Genomic DNA, 14,948 nt, shown 5'->3' with positions numbered 1-14,948 from the left:
AACCAGGCTGAACAATTTGTCTTTATCCTCAAGGCTGTGGGGAGTCAATGAAATATTTTAATCAGGGGAATAAGAGTATAAAATTTGGGTTTTATAAAATCACTGGGGTGTGTGGGATGGATTGGAGGGTGTAAGCTGGGAGTAGGGAGGACAGTTAGGAAATTATTAAGGTAGTCCGATTGAGAAACGTAAGTCTCACACCATTGCCTGGCACACTGTAAATGATGTATGTGCCGTAGAGGGGAAGGGTCTCCATTTTGTCAGGAGAAAAAAGGAAATTATTGGAGCAATACTGAAAATATTACCCCATTTATGAAAATGCATGCACACAAAAGGGTTATATTCTTATGGACTATTTAAGACTAAGGTCTGAAAAGGATACACACCGGACTGCTAACAAGTAGTTATAACTTTGGAGAGAGGAATGGAATTGGGAGAGAAGAGATGAAGGTGAATCTTCACTTCTTTACCCATTTATTGAGAAAATTAAAAAATATATATATCCGTATATTATTTACATAACAATTTCTAAGAAGAATGAATGGGGAGTGAGGGAGTGGAGGCAGGTGTTGGATACTACTCTCTGGGGGGTATGAATGTGGAGGGTGGAAATAAATGAGATAGTGACCCACAGGGTACTGTCTCAGGAAGAACAGGTGAGCACAGCCCATCAGTTGACTGTTGGAGCGCTGCTTGTGAGCAGGGCTCAGGCCTATGCCTTGCTTTCAGAAGGAACCCACTTCTCATTTACCTATCCCTTGGCTTCTCTCCTCTTCACTCCCACTCAAGGGAGGCATGGCCTTGGTTACTCTCAATGTAACTGCTTTACTTTGCTAAGGGAAATGATGCTTAATTAGTACTTGAAAGCAGAGCATTATTTCTAATTCACTGTATGGTCCAAGTCAAAGCACACCAAAAATCTATATCTGAACATATTTTGCATAATGCATTTTACTTTTCTAAAGTGTGAAAATCATAACTGTTCTTTTGGATGATTTGGGACAGATGTGAAGGGCCTGGATCAGAACACACGGTGGAGGGGGAGGGGCATGTCACTGTGCACTGGGCTTGATGTATGAGCAGCAGTGCCCACCGAAGTTCAGCCTGGCTTTGGAGTCCCATCAGAGGTGAGCCCTGCTCGGGGGGGTGCAACCGGATAGATGCTCTCTGCTGATGACCTAGCAATGTGATTTTTAGGAGGCCTGTATGAGTGAGAGTTTTCCAGAGAAACAGAAACAATAGGAGAAACACATGAGATAGAGAGGGAAGGAGAAAGGGAGGGAGAGAAGGAGAGAGAGATTTATTTTAAGGAATTGGTTCATGTGATTATGGAACCCGGCAACCTGTCAGCTGGACACCCAGAGAACAGCCAATGTTGTGATTCAATTCCCAAAGCTATCTTCTAGTGGAATTCCTTCTTATTCAGGGAAGGTCAGTCTTTTGTTCTATTCAGGCCTTCAACTGATTGGATGAGGGCCCCCCATATTATGGAGGAGGGTAATCTGCTTTACTCAAAGTCTAGTGATTTAAATGTAAATCTCATCCAAAAACATCTCCACAGAAACATCCAGAATAATGTTTGACCAGATATCTGGGTACCATGGCCCAGCCAAAGTGACACATAAAATTAACAATCACAGGGCCCTTACTAGCATAAATTCTAGAGTGGCCTGAGGTATCCAACCCTGGTTTGGATAGGACCAATTTATTCACTGTGATGCCTCAAGGACGTGAGTCAGAGAGTTCCTGACAGAGGGACTAGACTGGCCTCCTGTTAATACCGAGGAGTTTAGTTTTGCTTTGGTCCCCAGCTCATCACTGAGGCCCTAAGAAGGTTCCCCCTTGTATGACTGGTGCTTTCCATGGAACATGGAGTCTAGCTTATTTCTTCTTTCTCTCCCCCACCATCCTCCTCCTCCTCCTTTCCTTCTCCCTCTTCTTCCCCCTCTTCCTCCTCTCCCTATTCCTCTTCTCCTCCTCCCCCTCCCCTTCCTCCCCCTTCTTCAATACAGTTGACATACAGCATTATATTAGTTTTAGGTTTACAACATAATGATTTGATATACATTGCAAAATGATTATCAGTTTAGTTAATGTCCATCACCTCACATAGTTACAGATTTTTTTTCTTGATATGAGAACTTTTAGGATCTACTCTTTTAGACACTTCCAAATATATGATACAGTATCATTAATTATAGTTACCATGCTGTACCTTATAACCCCGGGACTTATTTATCTTCTAATTGGAAGTTTGTGCGTTTGACCACCTTGACGCATTTTGCCCACCTTCCCACCCCCTGCCTCTGGCAACCACTAATCTGTTCCCTGTATCTATGAGCCCATGTGTCTTTTAGATTTACATACAGTATGTCTTTGTGCTCTGACTTATTTCACAGAGCATAATGCTCTCAAGGTTCATTCATGTTGTTACAAATGGCAAGATTTTGTTCTTTTTTTATGGCAGAATAATAATTCATTGTGTGTGGGTGTGAGTGTGCATATGTCTATCACATTTTCTTAATCCATTTACCCATCAACAGGCAGTTTAGTTGTTTCCATGTCTTGGCTATTGTAAATAATGCTGCAATGAACATGGGGATGTGGATACCTTTTCAGATGGTGATTTGTTTTCTTTGGATAGATACCCAGACTTGGAATTGCTGGATCATATGGTGTTTTTAGTTTTAATTTTTTGAGGAACCTCGATAGCGTCTTTCGTTAGCTTTTTCTGGTTCTCTTTTCCTTTCCCGGACATGTATCAGTTAACTTTGCTTCTTTAGGATTCCTGAAACCCAGAATGATGATCCTATTCTAGAAGGAAGAGTGTATTATTAGAGCAAACAAACAGAGGATTCCCAGCAAGATCACAGTGATACACGTGGAGCTGTTTCAGGCTGCTCTTGTCTGTGATCCTGGTAGGACTACTGCTGTCCCTGGCCTCTGTCACCGCCATCTGCCCCAAGGGCTGCCTTGCTCTTCTCTTTTCATACAGCTGAACTGGGCCTCAGAGGCCTGTTCCTGAGGACTGGTCAGCAGACGGGAGTGGAGGCTGTAGTCTGATTAAGTAGGACAAGTGCTAGTTTTTTTTTTTTAAAGTCCTATTCTGGGCTGTTATGGGGAATGTCTGTTGCTTCTATCTTAGCATCAGCCTCTTTTTTTGTAGAGAAAAATCACCATTGATTAGAAGCAGGGATGTCAGCATAACTAGAGGCATTTCTGCTATAGGTTTTTGAGCCTCATGGAAAGTCCAAGATGATCTCTCTCTCTCTCCCTGGCACTGCTGGGAGAGAGCTGGGGATGTGAGGGAGTGGGATTAGGTGCTGGGCCAGCAGCAGGGGAGTTCTTCCATGTCTGCACATCTTCCTTATCTGTACCCTGGACACTTGGATGAGGCTTGGGTCTCCTTGACCTGCTCTCCTTATCTTTATGACCTCAGGAGCAAAGTGACTCCCCACTGGGAAGCTAAAAGGCCATACCAGAATACCACCAAATACACAGATTTCAGGGTGCCGATTTTGTAGCAAAATGGCACAACATGACAAACTCTCTTTGGTAGCTTAGTTGCTGTAAAAAAAATAGATGAATGTGTTCCACTAAGTTATGAGCTTAGCTTGGCTAGCACAGTGTGGGCAAATAAGTTTTTAGGTATGGGAACATTTAGAGACTTTATGTCTGAATAATCAGATTTTTCTTTGAAGTAAGGGGCAACATTATGTCTGGGAGAGAGGTGTGGCTGTGGGCTGGGAAGCCTTAAAACATGGTGTGCGTTTATATTACTGCTGTAGAGAATGGGAGAGGAAGAGACCTGGGATATGCCCATGGCAGCTGAACACTTGCCGAGGGTCCACCCAAGACTGGAGACCCCACATTTCTAATAACACCTAATGACACTAATGATTGTGTCACGTCCTGATAGATTTCCATTGCGTATGTTAAATAGTTTGAGTGCAGGAGTGGAGAAGTTAGATGGGTATATTGATCTAAAATTGGGGCTTGGCTTTAGAAGTGCTCGGAAGAAAAAGCAGGAGAATTGAATGATACCCCACAGAGTTTAGACTGGTAATGAAGTGAAGTCCAAGAGGTTAAGAACTGGCAGATCAATGGTGGAGTCTGGGCCCGTAAAGTCAATGAGGCTGAAAAACCAGCAGAGGGAAATGAGGCTATACTGTCCTGGAGATGAAGATGAAGCTGCAGCCCTCGGATGATGGCATGGCCATGGGAGTGGTGAGTACAGGGTGCTGGGTTTGATAAACTGAGGATCATTGAGGCTAGGTTGTTATTGGGGCTTCTACATGAACGGTGAGGTCTTTCAAGATGATGAGAAGAGATGTGGGGTGCCAAATCCCAAAGTTTTCTGTGCGTGACCATGACCAATCAGTGGATAGCACCAATGAGAGGAAGTGAGGGTATGAACCTTGAAGGAGGAAAGACTTCATTCAGTATGGTGGCAGGAAAGTAAGAGTTGTAGATGCTGGGTACAGGAAGCCAGAAAAAGGCTTCATACAGTAGGAGGGGAAAGGCCTGATCCCAGTTGGAAATGGCTGTTCAGAAGAATTAACTGGACCCCAGTGTGCTTAGCTCCCAGTGGTGTTGCAATGGCCTGTGGTGACCAGCAAGCCCTTAGGATTTGAGTGTTGCAAGGGAGAGAGGTCTGGATGGCGTAAGAAAACATCTTTGGGTAGGGAGCCTATTTTCTGTTTTTAAAAACATCAGCATTGGAACAGGTGATCTCCAAGGCATCTTCCAACTATAGAACTTCCCTTAAAAGTTCTTTCCTGAATCTGAAAAAATGCAAATCAAGAGTTTGATCCCTTGTATTGCCCAGCTGAAAGACTATGGCTAGATTCTGAATATTTTCTTCATGTGAAAATCACTATTCCCTTAGAGGTAGAAAGTAGTGTACTTTAGAAATTCGTGGGAAAAATAGTTATAGTAAAAGGTGTGAGTTGATTAAATGAGATATATTTGTGTCTGGTCTTGGAACAGTTTACTTAGGAGGGCCAGACTCCGTTCCATGCCCGAGATAAGAAATTTCAATTCAGGGCATCTCAGACAGAATCACTTTTTTTTTTTTTTTTAAGATTTTATTTATTTGACAGAGATACAGCGAGAGAGGGAACACTAGCAGGGGGAGTGGGAGAGGGAGAAGCAGGCTTCCCACTGAGCAGGGAGCCCGATGCGGGGCTCGATCCCAGGACCCTGGGATCATGACCTGAGCTGAAGGTAGACGCTTAACGACTGAGCCACCCAGTTGCCCCCAGAATCACTTTTTGTGCATAAAATCTTTGTTTATTCCTCCAAAAATAATATTGAGATAGTGTTGGATGCCTTTATAGATGTCTGGGTTTTTTTCCTCTTACTCAGCTTCATATATCTTTCGAAAGAAGCAGAAAGAATAAGTCAGGGGAGCAGACAGAATAAAGGAGTTGGAAAGTTGAAGGGGGAAAGGAAGAAAGGAAAAACAAATACGCCCTCCCCCCAGATGTGCAAGAGAAGATCTAGGCTGAAACAGACTTTCGTATTCAAAACTCGTAAGTAATGAGTTGTATGGGACTCTTGGCGCGCTCTTTAGAGAGTGTTTCCAAGTCTGACAAGGAGAAAGGAGCAAAAGAAAACAAAGTGACAGATTTTGTGGTACAGGGGAAGGAAGCACATTCAATAATTGTGATTTAAAAAAAAATTAAAAAAAATAATTGTGATTTTAGGCTCCTTTTTGGGGGATGGAAGTATGAATAGAGTCTGAGCTCTATTTGCTTTACCACTTGTGTACTTTTATGACTTTTTTTAACTTTACAAACTATAGTAATTAACTCTTTGTCTTTTGATTATAAAGAATGAGGAGAGATCATGCAAAATTTTCTTTGGGAACATGAGCCCTCTTATTTCTTGGTATTTTCATCCATTCCCCTGCTTTTCCACCACCTCCTCTACCCCCCACACAACTAATTACTTGGAACAAGGCACAATTTTAGCATTATTTCAACCAGCTATTTCTTGAGGAATGGCAAATGAAAAAATGATAGTGACATGCTTCACAGAAACAGTATGGTTCAGCGTCTAGCAGTAGACGAGGACTGGGACTGCTGATCTTTGGCCCTAGGTCACTACCAACCCTGGACCCTGCTTCCTTATCTTTAGCTGAAAAGATGATTTCTTTGGACTGAGCTCCGAGGATTTTTGGCTCAAATTCTGCAGGAGGTTCAAAGAATCAGTTTCTGGGAAGGACTCATAATGTCATAAGAAATAGGCATGGCCAAAGGACAGGAGTAGGAGCCCAAAGGGGGCACTTCATGTTGGGCCTGTCCCCAGAGATGGCCAGAGTGATCCTAAAGTGATAGACATGTGAGGCCAGCCTCCCTGAGCCCGTAGGTGGCTCTAAATGTGGCTCTAGGAGCCACTGTTGTTATCAGAGTGGAAGTACAGAGGTAGAACAACAAGCAGGAACTGGCCTTCTAAATAGGGGCTACAAGTGATTCCTTAGCAAGAATGTGTTGAACAGGGGCGCCTGGGTGGCTCAGTCGTTAAGCGTCTGCCTTCGGCTCAGGTCATGATCCCAGGGTCCTGGGATCGAGCCCCACATCGGGCTCCCTGCTTGGCAGGAAGCCTGCTTCTCCCTCTCCCACTCCCCCTGCTTGTGTTCCCTCTCTCGCTGTATCTCTCTCTGTCAAATAAATAAATAAAACCTTAAAAAAAAAAAAAAGAATGTGTTGAACAGCTGTTCTTGACATTAGGGAAAAATTCAAAACTCTGGTCAAGTGATTGTTCTTTCCAATCCTAGCCCTACCCTTGGTCCTTTTCTTTATTCTCACTTCTTTGTTAAGGTCATTCTCATGGATTCATCGTTCACATTTGTGCAGGTAACTGATATATCTGGGTTTATGTATCAGTTGTGCCTTTTTTTTTAAAAGATTTATTTATTTGCTTATTTATTTATCTGAGAGAGAGAGAGCACGTGGTGGGGAGAGGGAGAGGGAGAGAATCCCAAGCAGACTTTGCCCTGAGCACAGAGCCTGATACGGGCCTCGATCTCATGACCCTGAGATCACAACTGGAGCCAAAAACCAAGAGTCAGACACTTAATCGACTGCACCACCCAGGCACAGTTGTAGGATCTTGGGTATGTTGCTTAATTTCTTTAAATACCAATTTCCCCATCTGCCTAGTGGTGATACTAGCTACTAAAAGCTGCTGTGTTAGTACTGTTGTGAGTATTAACACCGAATTACACAGGCAGAATATTTAGTATCATGCTGTCAGGGAGGAGCCCTAATGGTCTCAGTTTATTATTCCTGAATCTCCCTCTTACACCCTTGTCTCTCATCTGTTCTCCAGCGTTTCAGTTAGCTACTGCTGTCTAACAAACATTTTGAAATCTGATGGCCTAAAATAACCATTTTATTATTTCTCATGATTATGTGGATTGACTGTGGTTCAGCTGGATGGTTTTTCTGCTAGTACAGTTTGGGATTTCTCATCTGCAGTCAAATGGTGGCTGGGTAAGGAATATCTAAAGAGGCTTTACTTACATGTCTGTCACCATGGTGGTGGTAACTGGAAGCCTGTGGATCTCTTTATGTCTTCATGTGGTCTCTCCATGAGACTAGCTTGGGCTTCTTTACAGAGTGGCTGGATCTCATGAGCACAGTTTTCAAGAGAGCAAACTCCGGTGTGTAAGCACTGTTTACATCATGTCTGCTAATGTCCCGTTGACCAAATTCAGTCAGCGTGGCCCAAGACTAGAGTCAGTATGGGAGAGGCTACACAAGGTATGACTATCAAAAGGTGTGGTTCATTGGAACCACCAAAATAAGTCTACCACATCCAGTTTCAAAGTCTCTGCTGTCTGGAAAACATCTTCATTTGGACTTCACTCTGTTAGCTTGAACCTAACTAACTTCTCTTCCAATCAAATGAGCAATTCATTGTTTTTTTGATGAGCATGGAGCTGCTGCTGGATCATAAACTGGATATCCTTATTTTATCAACTTTCTCCACAAATTATTTCATTTCAGTTTTCATATTTCCAAGTTGAAACCTAAACACATTTCCCCCTTCTTTTTTTTTTTTACACCAAAATTCAGACTTATGAAACTCTTACATTTATTCCTTTGTTCTTCTCCCCTCACTGCCACCATCACAGTCCACATCCTTATTATCTTATACATGAACAGCCCCAGTAACCTTTCAGTTAGGTTTTCTTTAAACTCTACTTTTAGACTGATGTGTTTCTTTTCAAGAACCTGCAGTATGTTTATCATTCTTATCTTGACCTAAACTTCCTGCTTGTTTTTTCTGAGGCCCTTATTTATCTGACCCTACTCCATCTCTACAACTTTTTTTTTCTTTTTCACAATTGTGTGTCATTCACACTCCAGAACCCGAGAGTGAGGAGGGAAGATACTTAAAGTATGTTTAAATCCGTCTACGCTATAAATATCTTAGAACACAGAAAGGAATGGAGGGAGCCAATGTGGAGACAGAGCAAAAGTCCTGAAAACAAGAGATAAAGTGGAAGAGATTTTATTGTTGCTATTTGCATTTTTTGAGATTTAGGTAGGAAGAAAAGGGGAGATCAGATATTTCAGGGGATTCATAATTAAATCACCTTAAGTGGAATTCCTTAATTTAAAAAAACTCGTGAACTGTCTTTTGTTCAGTTGGGACATGGCTCAGTTGGGTCATACATCCACAGTCTTTTCTTTTTCTTCACAGTCTTTTTTTATTGTTATCAGTGGTGCCAGGGTGTATGTTCTAGTGCTGGGCTTGGTACACAGTAAGTGCTTTATAAATGTTTGTTAGAGGGAGAGTATAAACAAAACGGTTAAATCCATACATGTATAAACTAAATAGGCATCGACAAAGTCAAATAAAAGGGTGTATTTTTTATATATTAAATGAAGAGAGATGTAGAACCTAGGTTTATGAGTTCACCATGAAATATAGACATCTGTTAAGCACTCAATACATGTACTCTAGACACTGAGACTAGAACTGGGGGGAATGAAGGCTTAGCTAGTAAGACTGCACAGTGAGCGTACCTGTTTCTTCCGTGGATAGAGCGTATAAAACATGTTAGGAATGTGGGAAGAGAAAGCCATTGTATTTTTTTTTTTTTCTTTTTTGGATCTATGAGCCTTTGGATCAGATAACATTTTTAAAATGGGTGTTGATTGAATAGCTTCCTGTTCATTTGAGGAAATAACATTGTAAAGTGATAAACATAGAAAGGCATTAACCTAAGGAGGTTTAACCAGCATATTCAATTATTCACTGGATTATTTTGATACCATTCATTTCCATCCCAGAGCACAGTATTTTTGTGAAACCAGTCAAAGTATTTAACCTCAGTAATGGAGATATTGTGTAAGGATATGGCCAACACTTTTGAAGAATCTTTCCCACCCCTCCAACTTTTAACCATTAATTTCAAATATCCTATTTTAGAGAACTCAAGTGCAGAGTAGTCCACTTTATTATCTTGGACTTCAAGGCCGGGACATTCTCGGGGTGGAGCCATGCTCTTCTTTAACAGTGATCCTGTTTTCTTCTTTTAAATCCTCCACACAGCTGAAGAAGCGGCCCTGTTTCTTACTAGAGCCTTTTAGGCAAAGGAGCGGTTTCCAACTTCCTACTAAATCCACCCAGCTATGTCATGCAGGGGATGCAGGGAAGAATTTTCCTTGGGAGGGCCTCCTCGGAAGTTTTGGAGATGGGCCTTGAGCTCTTGGCTGGAATTAGGGTTTTCCAAAGCAGAGGCTGTAGTACTGCTCCTCACTGATTGGGAGACGTGCTGCCTGGACTATTTTCATGAGAGTCAAATAAAACTCTCTTGTCTTAAGCCTGCTTTGAAAGGTGTTTTCCTAATGATTTTACCAGTCAAACAGAATGACTGTGTGGGAGAGCGCAGTTAAATAACTGGAACACTCTGGGCAGCTTCCATTCTCCACCCTGTGCCCCTACTTGCCTGCCCCCCTCCCAAACTCCTCCTTCCCCAGGCACACACTTGCTGCTCTGTTTTCTGTTCTGGAGCTGCCTGAATTGCATGATTTTTATAGATGAATGTGAACTCTTCAATCCAGAAAGAGGTGCCAGGAACACAAACAGTCCAGCTAATTGGCATTCACCCCTAGGGGAGGAGCATGACCAACCAAGCTGGTTGCATTATCTCCATGGGGCACTTAACTTTGAGAGAAACCTCAGGCTTTCTCAAATCATCCAAGAAGCATTTCAAAAAGAGAAAGAATCACCAAGAAAAGGCTGTAATCAGGAGGGGCTCCATCTCTTGGGTATGTTGGATTGATGGCAAAAATACTTGCTGTGGCAGCTTATATTTTTATTGCGCAGCTTATCTGAGCTGTTTGTGATTTCAGGGTACTCCAGCCAGGTTCATAGCCTTTGGGAAGAGGGATTTCAAACTGGTGACCCACAAGCCACATCAAATTCCATCATAGACCGTGTGTGTGTGCGAGAGAGAGAGAGAGAGAGAGAGAAGGGGGATGAGGTAGGGAGGGGTGAAGGAAGGAGATGGGGAGTGGGGGAGATTCAAACTCTGCACTTGACACTTGACTGGTACTGAGTATTGGCTGCCCCACTAGCCGGGGACATGTGTCCTATAGTCCATGGTCCATGACCTCCCCACTCCTCCCTACTCCCCTTCATCTCATCAGTCAAGCTGATTCGCTGTTCTGTGTTACTTGCATAGTCCCTGTAGGCCTTTGAGTGGGCTACCCTGCTTTTAGTACAAGTATTTTCATTTTTCATAGTGTTCCTTGAATTCTGAACTCCATTCTTCTGAGACAAACCAAAGGGGTTAAGGACTTTTCAAGAATTGATTTGCATTATAGAACTAAAATTTAGGAACATCAGCAGTTGTTTCTCGGTGAAAATATTTCTCAACTATAGCAGTGGCCGACCCTGACTGAAGGTCTGACTTTCAACTGTTTTTTCCATGTCAGGATATCGACTTCCTCAAGGGCCTGTCTGATGCTGGCCTCCAACAATAGAGCAGCTCTTCTAAAGCTTCAGAAGGGCCTGCTGGAAGAAATCTCATAAGTAGCACAGACTCCTGCCCCAGGGGCCAGGGAGCTTCCTGCTAACTCAGTAAACATTGTAGGAGACACAAAGAAATGTGAAGTGATCACATGTTCTGTATTCACCAGAGCAGTTCTTGGAGTTCTTTTGCTAATGAAAAATATAAAAACCTGTAGACATTCAGCTATGTGAGGCACAAAAAAAAATTTTTTGTCTTGTCTTTGTACCCCTTCCACCACCTAATGTTTTAATATGACAATAAACAAGTAGCACAAGTGAATTTATGCCTATTTCTTTCTTCTGACCCTGTATCCTCACCTTTTAGTGGAAGTATTCAGAGGTTATGAAGAAAAGAATGGAAGAAATGGAGAACCCGTGGACATAGAATAGCTCACAGACCATAAAATCAGCCTCTGAGTCACTGAGAATTTGATAAGTAGAATAAGCCAACAAAAAATAATTTTCAAATACTGATTCCTCTTTGAACCATCTCATGTATTTTCCCTATGATTGTTAGAGTAAAATTAAAATTTAGTATTAACTGAAACTTTACATCAGATTTTTATGTTGTATAATACAGTTGACCATTGAACAACATGGAATTTAGAAGCGCTGATCCCCCCACCCGAGAGTTGAAAGTCTGCATATAACTTTTGACTCCCCAAAACCTTAACTACTAATAGCTTAAGGTTAATCAGAAGTCTTGCCGGTAACATAAACTGTCAATTAACACCCATTTTGTATGTTGCATGTATTTATATACTTTGTTCTTAAAGTAAGCTAGAGAAAAGAAAATGTTAAGAAAATCATAAAGAAGAGAAAATACATTTCCAGGGCTGTACTGTAAAAATTCTGCATATAAGTGGAACCACACAGTTCAAACCTGTGCCATTCAGGGCTCAATTGTATTGTGTTTTATTCCATGTGCCCAGATAGGACCGAGCTCATAGTGAGTCAACAATAAAATGAAAATACCTAAGTACCATGGAGGCCAGTTATTTGGTCTATGGGCTGTTCTACCTGTGGGTTCTCAATTTATTCCATTTCTTTTTTACCATAGAAACTGAAGTTATAGTAAAAATAATGTCTAGAGACATCTATCTTCCTTACATTCCTTGGCTTTTATTTTCTTCCCTCAAATAATTCTATGTATCTTAAAATATATATTTCAAATGTTAATTATTAAACTAGATGAGATTTTTAACTAAGCTGACTTTTTAAAATTAATTTTATTTTGAGGTAATGATAGATTCACATTCAATTGTAAGGAATAGTACAGAGAGATTCTATGTACTCTTAGTTTTCCCCAGTTGTAACATCTTGTAGTACCATAGTGTGATATCACAACCGGGATATTGACATTGACACAGTCAAGATACAGAACATTTCCACCAAAAGGTTGCCCTTTTATAGCCACATTCAGTTCCTCAACCCCACTTCTGGAAACTACCAGTCCGTTCTCCATTTCTATAGTTTTGTGGCCAACTTATTTTTAGAAACATTTCTCTAACCATTGGCCTCTGGGGAGAAAAGACCATTTAACACTTGTATAGGGTTGATGCCTTTTGTAAGTGGAAGCCTATGTTTATAGGTGCAGGCTGTCATTGATGCTTTGTGTTGGTGTGCCAGGAGACAGCATGGGGTCCTGAAATCCAGATACTGAGACATCAGTACTGCAACTCTTCTTGCCGGGGAATGCCTCTGCCAGTGGTTGATGGAATTTTCCTGCCTGATGATGCTACCTCCACAAAGCCAGCCAAGAAGTGCCCTTGGTAGCAGAGCACTTCAGGCCTCTTCCTGATGCTAGGCTAGTCAGATACTCTCTGGAGCCACCGGCAGCTGTGGAAAGGGTGTGGGAAGATGCTTTCTCTACCTATCAACCTGTTGTGACTATTTCCTGAGGAGTGCTGAGACTGCGGACTCTTTCCTTTTCTCTCCATCTTTGAAGTTATGTGCAGCACTGCTTTGACCCTGTATTACACTTGGGACTTCTGGAATGCCTCAAGATGCCAAATAGTCTTTTCTTTCTTGCTGTCAGTCTGACTTAATTATCTGATGCCACTATAGAAGTAAAACCAATTGCCATTCTTAAATAAGCAGCTGTGTTGTTAGAAGAGCCAGGGATCATCTGACGTCTGCTGCCATTTGGGCCTCTGTAGCTCAGCTAGCCTGACTGCTTCCATTTTAGGTCATGAAGTATGCCATCCAGTAGAGGAGATATTGGGAGAAATTGATTTTTGTAGGTCTTTATGGATTAGAATTGCTTGTAACAGCCCCCTCTTTGGCATAAATCAGCTGTACATTGTCAATTTTTTATAATTGTGGAAATTAAATGGTATAGTGTAAAATCATGATAAGAAATTTGGTATTTTAGACATAATGTATTTCACTTATTTTAATTTCAAATTGTTTTAAATGTTTTGTCATTATTCTCACATAATAAAAACAATTTTTACTTTATGGATATAAGAGTTGATATTAATGGGATCATAAAGCCATGTCCTGACTGAGTAGTAAGGAGGGAACTCATGGATTTCTAAGGTTCTTCCTGCTCTTCTTTTCTTCCTTCCTATTTTTCTTTCTCTCATATTATATTCAATTTAACCTTTTTGCAAACTGAGGAGTTGCTAAGAATTTTAATGAACCATCTGTGTGTCATATGTTCTTACCTATAAATTTTAACTAGTCAGTTGAGTTGTGAAGAAAATGGGGTGTGGGTTTGGGGTTCTGGGATGAAAGGCAAAAGGAAATAATTAAAAAATGAAAGTTTAATGAGAGGGGCTATGTGAAGCTTGTTAGTTTGTGGTCACAAAAAGAAGAAATAAATATAGGTTGCTTATCTTTGTTGATTATCACCTCAAGTAATCCATATATAGAGAGAGAGAGAGAGAAAGAGGGGGAGAGATTTAAAGTTTTTCATTTTCAACAAATGAGTTTCTTGTGTTACCTAGGCTCCTTTGTCAGTAATCTACATTAAAAAGTTCTTAGTGCTTGGTCTTCGGCATTAAATTGGATGATTCCAACATATTTTTTTCACTCAAAAATATAATTCTAGTGGAAAGCTAATACACTCTATCACTCAATTTTAAATGTAAAACTTTGTTTTGAATGAGTAAGAAATTAAAATATGTTCAGTGTTCTGAGATGAGGATGCTAGAAAATAGGAGTACCTGTCATCTGCAGACCAGTGATATAGCATAAGAGAATCTTAAGCAGGCTCCATGCCCAGCGCAGAGCCCAGTCCGGGGCTCGATCTAATTACCCTGAGATCATGGCCTGAGCCGAAATCAAGAGTCAGCACTTAATGACTGAGCCATCCAGGTGCCCCTAGACAACTGATTATCTTCGTGTATTGAGAGTTTGTTTGCTTCTGTTTCACATGACTTAAATGACAACATTAATGCTAGCCCATCTAAGAAACACTGTACAGTTGCCACTAGAAGGTAAGCTCTGTGAGGGCAGAGACTTTGTAGATGTTGGTTAAAGTTGTATTTCTAGCTCCTAGAATACTCCTGACATAACAGGCAACCAAGACCACTTTGTTGAATGAATGAATGAATAAATAGTAAACACGGGATAATAGGTTGAGAAATTAGTGTTAAGTCTTTGTCTTCTCACTTTGAGAATAGTGAAACTACAAATTGATTTGCTGTAGGTAAAGAATCAGCCTCCCTATGGTAAGATATTATATATAGGATAAATGACATATTTTTATAAGATACCCCTGACCACATTTTGTAGGTCACACTTGCCCTCTCCTAGATATTCTCATGCTCAAGTACAAGGTTTCCTAACAAATAATATAATTCCTTGAATCTCAAAACAAAGCAATGGAAAAGAAATAGGTAGAGTAAGAGGCCAACATATTTGATGATAACTCTGTCCTAAAACTTATATATGGAGAGAGATCTAAT

At 41.1% G+C, this 14,948-nt stretch overlaps 1 protein-coding gene across 1 annotated transcript in view; it reads left to right on the top strand.

Moving 5' to 3' along the window:
- Nucleotides 1-14,948, top strand: part of FGF2 (fibroblast growth factor 2) — a 65,002-nt gene that overhangs the window by 24,336 nt on the left and 25,718 nt on the right.

The sequence above is a fragment of the Leptonychotes weddellii genome, chromosome 2, assembly GCF_054177405.1.
Source record: "Leptonychotes weddellii isolate Sample4059 chromosome 2, ASM5417740v2, whole genome shotgun sequence".
NCBI lineage: Eukaryota > Metazoa > Chordata > Mammalia > Carnivora > Phocidae > Leptonychotes > Leptonychotes weddellii.
This window is presented reverse-complemented; position numbering and strand designations above follow the sequence as displayed.